The following is an 11,342-nucleotide window of genomic DNA, read 5'->3' on the forward strand; positions in this document are numbered from 1 at the left end:
ATAACCTCTATCGCATGGAGGGATCTGTGGTGACCGGAGAGTCTGATGCAGCAGCTGCAGCACAGGACTAGGAGGGGACTTACAGGATGTGGCACTACCGCCTAGGCCATATGGGTGACAGGGGGCTGAGGGAGTTGAGCAGGAGAGGACTCATCTCTGATTTGGAGGATGGTGCTACAGGAAAGATTTGTGAGCCTTGCCAGATGGGAAAGCAGAGGAGAGTTCAGTTCACCATCAGTACAGCCCACAGTGCAGCCCCTCTAGAGTTAGTACACACGGATGTGTGGGGACCAGCCCCAGTTTTAGCTAGGAATGGGGCCAGATACTTCATGATCCTGATTGATGATTTCTCAAGGAAACTTTGGATTTACTTCATGAGAGAGAAGTCAGAGGTCTTCACCAAGTTCAAGATCTGAAAAGCTGAGGTGGAGAAGGAGCAGGGGAGGAGTGTGAAGTGTCTGAGGTCAGACAATGGTCAGGAGTACACCAGCAGAGAGTTCCAGGATTACTGTGAGGAGTGTGGGATCAGGAGATACTTCTCAGTTAGGGGAACTTCACAGCAGAATGGGGTGGCCGAGAGGATGAACAGAACACTTTAGGAAAAGACACGGTGCATGAGGCTGCAGGCAGGGCTTCCAAAGGAGTTCTGGGTTGACACAGTTGACGCAGCGGGTTACTTGGTCAATCGATCACCTCACACCAGGTTGGATGGCAGGCTTCTAGAGGAGGTGTGGTCTGGGAGGACAGTTGGGCTAGGCCATCTACGGGTATTTGGGTGCACGGCCTATGTGCACATTGGAGCTGGTGAGCGAAGCAAGCTAGATGCCAGATCACGCAAGGCGGTGTTTCTAGGCTATCTGCGAGGAGTCAAGGGATACAGGCTGTGGGATCCCTTGGAGAAGAAGGTCATCATTAGTTGGGATGTGACTTTTGATGAGGAGTCAGTCCTACGGAGGCAAGCAGGCATGGAGGAGCAGCAGGAGCAGGAGGAGGTCCAGCAGGGCGCTGCTGGACAGCTTACCTCTTTGATTTTGCCTCTTGCAGGTACTACGGAGGACATGACATTCAGGTGGAGAACCTACCTAAGGTGTCTCCACAGGTAGAGAGGACTCGGATGGATGATCGAGGCGGAGAGGTCCAGCAGGAGCGAGCTGGACCGAGGACTGATATCGGTGTTGCCCTACACAAGCCCAAGAGGACCATCAGGCAACCGGACTGATATGGCTTTGAGAAGATGCTGTCATATGCCCTGGTGACAGTGAATGGAGACCCATATACATATCAGGAGGCTATTGAGAGCCAGAACAGAGAGCGATGGGTCCAGGCGATGTCCGAGAAGATGCAGTCTCTCTACAAGAACCAGACGTGGCGATTGGTGCAGTTGCCACAGGAGAAGAAGCCCATTGACTGCAAATGGATCTACAGTCGCAAGGAAGGGCCTTCAGAGTAGGGTGGTATCAGATTCAAGATGAGGTTAGTGGCCAAGGGATACTCTCAGAAGGAAGGCATCGACTTCAGCGAGGTCTTCTCTCCCGTCGTCAGACACACTTCCATCAGAGTGTTGCTGAGCATTGTAGCAGCTCAGGATTTAGAGCTGGAGCAGATGGATGTCAAGACGGTGTTCCTCCATGGGCATTTGGAGGAAAGGATTTACATGGAGCAGCCACCCGGTTTCAGGGATCCAGGATCAGAGGGAAAGGTTTGTCTATTGCAGAAGTCGTTGTACGGGCTGAAGCAGTCGTCGAGGCAATGGTACAAGCAGTTCGACTCCTATGTGCGCAGCATTGGACTTTCTAGGTGCGAGGTTGATCCTTGTGTTTATGTTCAGTCTCTTGAGGATGGTTCTAGGTTGTTCCTACTCTTGTATGTGGATGACATGCTTATAGCATGCAAGAGTAGGAAGGTTGTGTAGGATCTGAAGGTATCCTTATCTCGGGAGTTTGAGATGAAGGATTTGGACCCTGCAAGGAAGATCCTAGGCATGGAGATTTTCAGAGACCGAGCCTGGAGGGTGCTACATCTATCTCAGGGGGGCTACATACAGAAGGTCTTAGAGAGGTTCGGGATGAAGGGAGCAAAGCCGGTGGAGCTGCCACTTGCCGGTCACTTCAGACTCTCGAAGACCATGGTGCCATAGACTGAGGTGGAGGCTCAGGAGATGGAGAAGGTTCCTTATGCTTCAGGAGTTGGGAGCTTAATGTATGCGATGGTCTGTTGTAGGCCAGACATCGCTCATGCAGTGAGTCAGATTAGCAGGTTCATGGTGCAGCCTGGCAGGGAGCACTAGAGAGCTCTGAAGTGGATATTTAGATACCTGACGGGTTCAGTTGGAGTTGACATCTGCTACGGACAGCGAGGAGGTGCAGTGGGATACTCTGACATGTCCAGAGAGGCTCAGGGGCTGATTGGCGGTTATGTAGATGCAGACTTCGGTGGAGATGTGGATACCCGGAGGTCTACGACAGGCTTCATCTTTAGCCTGTATGGAGGTCCTATTTCTTGGAGATCGAGTCTGCAGCCTATCACGGCCCTATCCACTACAGAGGTGGAGTACATCGGGCTGACAAAAATAGCTAAGGAGGTAATTTGACTGAAGGGTTTGTTGACGAAGATGGGCCTTACTCAGGAGGCCATTAGAGTGCACTGTGACAGCTAGAGTGCACTTCTATTAGCACAAAACTCAGTCTATCATGCAAGGACAAAGCACATCGACATTCGGTATCATCAGATCAGGAAACTTGTGGAGGATGGTCAGGTGGAGCTGGTAAAGGTACCACCAAGGAGAACCCAGCTGATGTACTTACGAAGGTACTTCCACGGGACAGCTTTTAGAGATGTGTTGAGCTGATTCGGCTGATGGACAGAGTGGAGCTGGTTGAGTCCTTGGGACACCAAGGTGGAGATTGTTATGATCCAGGTGGTGTGCCCAAGGCCCAGGGGACCAAGGCTAAGGCCAAGGTTCATCATTCATGAGGGCTTCATGGAGGCTCTAGGGCTAGTTGGGCCCTAGGTTGAAAGGCTGTGGGCCTTTCGGGTTCTTGAGGTCTAGGTTATGTGGGCCTCAAGGGACCAACTCTTTATGGGCCAGGTCTGGGCCCAGGATAGATGAGATTAGGTCAAGTCATGGGTGTACATGGGCTTGGGTTAACCTAATCTCCCATAGAGTTGGTCAAGGGAGTTTTGGGTTTGGGTCACTTGACCCGGTGTTTATATATACATGTACTGTGTATAGGTTTGATCAAGCTAAGAAAATACAAGACTCTTTCTTCCAAGTCTCTCTCTCTCTTCTCCCTCTCTCTCCAGCAATTTTCCATGTCCCAGGAGCAAGAAACCCTAGGATTTCTTGCCGCCAGTCCATAAAAGGAAAGAGAAGAAGGGGAGGCGCTAGCCCCTTCCCCCTTGCAGCCGCTTACCAGATCTGCTCTCCCCCTCTTGCAGGCACCCAAACACCAGGTCCAGGATCTGAAATATCTTGAGAAGAGGTTGGTACAAGTTCCTCTCAGATCTGGAGTTGATCTGAGGTCATTTGAGGCATGGGTGAGATCTCCATCAACAGATCTACAAGAAAGGCTGCAGCAGGACAGATCTGCGAGGTCTGTCTCCATCTATTTTCTTTCCTATCTAGAATATCCTAATTTGAGATCTATAAATTGAAAGACCTCGGTCCATGTCTGATCTGGTTGGGTACCAGATCTTGGATTTTTTAGAGATAGTTTCAGAGGCGTTCTTCATCTGGAACAAAAGGCTGACGAAGAAGACAGCAACCAGGCTGATTTTGTCAAGGGCCTTGGATCGTGTCCAGACGACTCCAGATCTATTCATTGCTGATTCCGCTGCACCCAAGGTTCATGGGAGGAGTCAGGATCATGCTCCAATATAAGAATCATTCTAGGGTTAAACGATCAATACGATTGACATTTAACTTAGTGCAAGTGTTGCAGGAGGATCGATTAGCAATTCGATTGCTAATTAGCTTAATTTGATTAAGCCAATGGATTGAGATTAATTCTAATTGAATATGATTTAATTAAATTTAGTTTGAGCTTGATTGGATCAAGTCTAATTAGTTTATTGAATAAGCCAAGTGCAAGAAAAAACTAGTCCTAGTTCAATTAGGACTTGGATCAACCTAATTTTTAATTTAATTAAAAAATTAAATCTAATTTAAATCTAATTTAATTTGATTAAATTAGGTTCTTAATTGGATTAAGATCTATTTTAATTAGATTGATTTGGTTTTGATTTGATTTGGTTTGAGAAACCAAATTTGAACAACTCATAGATTGAATCCTAGTAAGACTAGGATTCTACCTTGCGCCACCTTAGCCCCCCATGCCCACTCTCTCTTATTTTGTGCGATAAAATTTTCTCTCCCAGGCCTTCACGCATGCCCAAAGCTTTCCACTCTTTCTCTCTTACATAGAATGTGGTTGTGGACCAAGTCAAAGTAGGAATTAGTTTAGATTTCAAATTCTATGAGATAGAATTTTAGGAAATCAAAACTCTTTCCTTATGGCACTGATTTTATCTAGATTTTTTTTTAAAGATTTTTATGACTATTATGGTACATATTGTGCATCCTTTCTAATGGTCCATGGTAGAAAAAGGAGGGGGCACCCAAGAGCTAGGCACCTCTTGTCTTGCCCTGTTTGGATTTTCCTTGATGAGGTATTTGACCTAGACAAAGATTCTTCATATCTCTTTATTTAAGATGAATTTCTTCTTGAGATTTTTGTGGATCATAGAGCATTGAGAGATATTTGGAGTGTGTAAAAATTAGAGAGAAAAAATATTAGGACATAGAGATATAATAGATACAAAACTAAGTGTCTGGGTTAGAGCAAAGAGAAGAAGAAGAGGGTCTTCTTCTAGGGTTGCTGAGTTCACCTCTTTTCTTCCTCCATCTATGAGTTTTCTGAGAGTGTCTCATATCTAAAACTTTTTCTTCTATTTTTCATCTTTGAAAGAGTCTAAATCAAGAAGAAAAAGATATCTGATCGACCATCGAAGAAGGATCAACACAGTACTAGCATACTGTGTTGATTTCCTGGATCAGGACTTCTTATCGTGATTCGTAGGCTCGTGTGGATGACTCCTAGAGATCAGACATGTGTGTGGCTTGCAACATCATCCTCAAGCTTGAATCAGCAATATTAGAATATCTAACTTGCAAGGTAATAGATCTGATGTATTTTATTTTACATACATTAGATGTAGTATAGAAACATGTTGATATGATCAACATGTAGTTCTTGCTCTTCATATTTTAATTTTTGATTTAATACCATGTAATAATCATATAATATGATCTTAGATCTAAGGATTCTATGAGTTTATAAGATAAATTTTGATTTATTTTAGTCTTCCGCTGCTTGATCTTGAAAAAATTTCAAGATCTAACCCTAAAGCCCTAGATCTGGTTCCTTCAATTGGTATAGGTTGTTTATTATATTATTATTTATACATACTTAGATTGTTTTTTAGATTAAATCTAATTTATAATCTAATTGTTAAATCTAAAATTAAAATTTTTAGATCAATCACGAACTGTAGGTTGTCCTGCTGTAAGGTTTATCCCTTACAGTGCAAAGGTTGTCCTAGTTCGTGTAGATCTATCTTTAATCATAAATTTATTAAATATGATCTAGATTAAATTTATAATTTATTAGATTTAAAAAGTGTTTAAATCTAAAATAAAATCTCTTTGTTAATAATTTTCGTGCAAAGAACCATCATATATTTATCTGGGAAAATTGCACAGTTTAAAGTTGAAATTGTTTTAATTACATGAACCTGTTTAGATTAGATCTAAAGTAGTTTCATGCTTATTTTACTTGCATTTTGATTATGAATCAAACATGCAACTTAGTTGATAGAACCATGTTGTAAAAATATTTTATAAACAAGAAAATTATTTTCGAAAAGCTGAACCCTAACCCTCAGCCCAAAACTTAATTGAGAATTAAGAAGTTGTTTGATTAGGTTCTAGGATTGTGAATTGAAGAATCTAAGACACAAACCATAACACATTGGGTTAATGGGTTAGTGAGAATTAGGTCCATTAATTAGGTTAGACCTAAGGTTAGATTAAAGATGGATTTAATTAGAGAATTGACTAACTCTAATCAATTATTGTTATAGATTATGTCAAGGATTCTTTAGATCAATTATAATAGTTGTAGTTGGTCAAGTCCATATCTTTAACGAGAACCAAATGGACTTGATTCTTGACTAAGCGGTCTAGCACAAACTGTTAAGTTGATCTAATCGAAACTAATTAAATCAGTTGGTGCCTAAGATAAATCAGACAGGTGGTTTTTAATTGGCAGCTCGCTTATCTGGCCATGTCTGATGGTGTCTAAGGCAAGCTTTGACAGACCCTCTCACCGATCGAACTTACCTGACCTCTTGGTGAAATTATATTTTGATTGGATCACTTGACTATTCGAGCTGACCCATATCAGCTAGGTAAATTAGTATGACTGATTTAGGTGCTCCTAGATCAGCCCTTTTAATGATCTCCCTTAAGCTGACTTGGTGAAACCAGTGGGAGGATCATGATAAGTTGGTTTATCTGACCTCCTCCTCTAAATCAATTAAATCCTCTAAAATTATTAGGTTCTTAAAATGAAATAGTTATGGCGATAACTAGATCATAGCCTCCCATTAAGTGGATGATAATATTGAGAAATGTGTCCTAAAGCCAATCATCTAAGTGGTAGATGATTGGAATTAGTATATGAATTATCTAATAATAATAGTTATTTGGCAGGTTCATCATAAAAGTTCTATCTTCCTTAAATGAACTCTTAAATTATGATGAAGTTCTTAGAACCACAATCAATCGATAAAGAAAAATTTATCGGATGGTTCTTAAATTATTCATGACCAAATGATAAGTTATTAACAAGGATGATAACTTATCAAGTGAAGGTCGCTGTATGCCATATGCATTGGTTATCCTCGTAACCAAGTAGTGTGGAGATACTGGTATGGCATTCAGATGAGATGTAGGAGTACATCTGCACTGAATGTGACCAATGTAACACTCTATTGTCAAGAGTAGATAGTTAAGGCCAATGGGTATAAGTGTCCCTCCGACCTGAGATCACCACGGTGACTTGCAAGCAACTCACTGTGCTTTGGTGCCGGACTGCCTGTATTTTTAATATAAGTTCGAAAAATTTTTGGGTATAGTCAAGTACTTGTGAAGTCGGTGGGTGAGTCAAGATGGAATTGATCACTCCTGATTAACTTCAGGAAGAAAATATCTCGCTGTGTTTCAATTTAGCAAAATCTAGGTCTGGATAATCCTCGTGAGGAGTCACGGGATTTGTAAAATTTTGAGACATAGTAGAGATGACTTGTATGAGTGTTGACAGCATACTCAAAATCATCTTGAGCATTATTGGTCAAAAGGATGAATTATACGGTAACCATGGGTCAGGGTTCTTAGAATGTTGCTTTGCATACATTCGACCTATCTGGACGTCGGGAATCATTGCTAGATAGTTACTTCGACTGATACAGAAATTAGTTTCTATACTACCGACTTAGATTCGAACCTATAGGATCACCCACATAAGAGGTTGTAACCTAATCAGATGGTTAATCGATGATTGAGAATCGTTCTAAAGTTAAACGATCAATGTGATTGATGTTTGACCTAATGCAAGTGTTGTAGGAGGATCGATTAGCAATTGGATTGTTAATTGGCTCAATCTGATTGAGCAATTAGGCTGATATCAAGTCTAATTGAATTTGATTCAATTAGAATTAGTTTGGATTTAATTAGATTAAGTTTAATTAGTTTATTGGATAAGCCAGTTGCAAGGGAGAATAAGTCCCTGTTCGACTAGGACTTGTATGCACCTAATTCCTAATTAAGTTAGGATTTAAATCAGAATTAAATATGATTTAATCTGATTTAATTAGACTTCTAGTTAGATTAAGATCACCATTAATTAGGTTGTAATTAATTTGGATTGAGTTCAAAGAGCTTGACCTAGTCTACATAAGAATCCTAGTTAGACTAGGATTCCATCTCTTCTCTTGCGCCAACTAAGAAAGCCCACGCCCACTAATTAATTTTTAGATATTTTTTATATGATATCCATATCTAAGGAAAGTGATCTCACACCACTTATTCTAGAGATTTGAATCAGATTTGATTTGGTTCAATATGGAAAGTGATTTGGTTTATTATGGAAAGTGGTTTAGGTTTATTTCCTTTTTGAAAGAGTCCCTCTTCACAAGAACTCTTCTCTCCTTTCTTGCGCCAACTTCCTCCAAGCCTATCCTTTCATTTTGTTGCCCCTTTTATGCTTGATTTTATGCTCTCTGTTGCCCAGCTATGCAACCCAAGAGGGGGGGTGAATTGGATTTCTAAAAATTTTAAGCCCAACAAATAACTTATGAAGAACAAAACAATGGCTTTAAATCAATATTAATTAATTAAAGTAGTATTGCAAGGATATAATAAAGAAATAAGATAAAGCGATAAAGCACACCACAAACACAAGGATTTATAGTGGTTCGGTGCTAACCTTGCACCTACATCCACTCCCCAAGATCCCACTTGGGAATTTCAATCCACTATCCTTTGTATTCAACCCGAATACAAAACGTCGGAAACTCCGACACTAGCTATCCCAAGCTAGAATACAGGACGTCGGAAACTCCGACCCTAGCTATCCCAAGCTAGAACACTTGTTTCCCGGGTACAAGCCAACCCAAAACACTCCGATTTCAGGTTCGGATCAACCTTTCCTTGTTTTGGAAATCCTCCAAAAATAAGAGCAAAAACTCACAAAGAGTAAGAATATTTAGAGCACAGATGAATACAATAACAGCTCCTTAAATGAGCAAATATAACAATAAAAGCTTTACTCAAATGAAGAACCCCTTTTTCAGATTTTCTCAAGATGAATGAACGGTTGAACGCTTGAGAAGAGGTTGATTGTTGATTGAAGATCTCTTGAAAGCTTTGAACGATCTCTAGATCAAGGTTGAAAACAATAGGCGTGAAGAATTCTCTCCTTGAAAGATCTTCCTTTTCTCTTTCACAATCTCTCTTTTATATTGTGGATCCTCTCTCTTTTTCTCTATGGATATTTCGTTGATCTCAGGCTTTTTCTTGCAAATTTCGGATCCTCTCTTCTGTTCTTCTCTTTTTCCTCTCTTTTCTCTTCACATTTGATTTCACATTTGATCCGCTGTTTAATCTGCAATTTCTTTCATCATTTAAAGCATTTTGTAGCATTAGAAGCAAGAGAAAACAATTTAGGCCGATAAAGAGCCGTTAGAGGATTTTTAGGAAGCATAAATGGCAATTAAAACGGGCAAAAAAATAGCCGTTGCTGACATTTCCCGTCGCAGGGGTCGACTCATGAGTCGACTCATGCTTCAGGAGTCGACTCATGAGTCGACTTCTGTTGCAACAGACCAGAAGATCTGATTTCTGGATTTTTCGGCTCAAATCAGCAGAGGTCGACTCATGAGTCGACTCATGCCTTGTGGGTCGACTCATGAGTCGACTCACAGGTCGTGCCAAGCCAAAAATCCAGCGTGCCATGGGAATTTTTTCGTGCCATTCAGCTCATAGTGCCATGAGTTGACTCATGAGTCGACTCATGCACTTCAAACCTTCATAACTTCAAAAATATTAATCCAAACACAATGAAATTTTCACCAATAGATTTCAAATCATTTGTTCTACCAAATGGTACTATCAAATCAGGATTTTAGTGAAATTACGATTTTGCCCTTGAAGAGCATAAGGACTTTTTCAATTGATTGTATCCCTTCAATCTGCTTTGTAATCATCAAAATCAATCTAGGAGCAACAATCTCCCCCTTTTTGATGATGACAAAATATATGAACAAAAATATTTATGTTAATGCATTAATTTCAAAAGAATCCATTATAGGTGTATATGCTTGAAAAGAGTATGATTCTTTTGGCATGTAATATAAATGCAAAAATAGTTTGTCCATTTTCTTAAGGATTTGAAAAGGGTATTAGATCATTTTGAGTTCAAGATATTTCAGAGCAAGAGAAGATAAATAACTTTTTCTATGTATCAGAGCAAAAATAATTTTTACAATGATATCAGAAAAGATTTTATAATATATCAGAGCAAGAAAATTTTTAATGTATCAGAGAAAATTTCATACAGTATCAGAGCAAATGTTATAATATTTTAGAGAAACCTTCACACTGTATCGGATCAAATGTTATCATGTATCAGATCAAGTTGAAAGAAATTGTAGGATGTATCAGAGTAAAACAAATTTCTTATTTATGTCTCAAGGTGAGTAAAATTTCAAAAGCAAGTTTGAATATCAGAGCATATATATAAAAAATACTTATTTGCATTGTACTCATGATTTTGCTTTTGATGGATTAAAGTTCTGTCTGATACCAAATTTCTCTGTCTGATACCAAATTTCGATACCAAAATTTCTCAAAGTTTTGTTTAATCTTTCAATGCTTGTTTTTGTCTAATTTCTCCAATATTTGTTTAATTTCTTCAATATTTGTTTTAATTTAATTTCTCCCCCTTTTTCTCATAATTTAGGGTTTTGCTTTTTGTCTAATTTCAATTTTTTTTGTCTAATTTTAATTTTTGTTTAATTTTAATTTCTCCCCCTTTTTGACATCATCAAACATAGTTAACTCTTTCTTTTCCTTTTCTGAAAATATTCTTTAATTTCTTCCTCTTTAGAGTTTTTCACAGATGTTTGCTCCCCCTTAATATAGCAATTATCAATAGCAAACAACAATAAGGAGAAGATAATATTTCAACAGATGTATCGGAGATTGAAATATAACCAAAATATAATCATTACAAAGATATAGGTAAAAGATGATTCCATTAAAATCATAATTGTTTCATAAAATTCAACCAGCTAAATGTCAATACATGGCCCCAAGGTATAGATCCTAGAACAAGATACTAACTCCTAAGATCTAGATAAGTCAATGATCAGAGTCATCAGATATAGGGTGAGGAGATGATGGATCAGAAGTGCGTCCTCTACCCCGTCTGCCTCTGCCACGAGTGGAGGTGATGGCACGAGCAGGAGAACGAGATGAACTAGGTGGCTGAGAACGCTGAGATACTAGGGCTGATACCATGAGTCTGATAGAATCAAGTACGTTCAGTGCTCTGGAAACAGATTGAAGTAGAGCAGTGAACTGGGTGGTAGCATGCTCACTCGATCCTCTGATCTCTTTCCTCAGTAGCTCATATCCACCTTCTAGTGCTCCTCTGAGCCTGCCAGCCTCTGCAGTGAGGTCTGTGACCTCAATGGTAGACTCCTGTGGCTGGGGATGGGCC

This window comes from Elaeis guineensis, chromosome 14 (assembly GCF_000442705.2).
Source record: "Elaeis guineensis isolate ETL-2024a chromosome 14, EG11, whole genome shotgun sequence".
In the NCBI taxonomy this organism is placed as follows: domain Eukaryota; kingdom Viridiplantae; phylum Streptophyta; class Magnoliopsida; order Arecales; family Arecaceae; genus Elaeis; species Elaeis guineensis.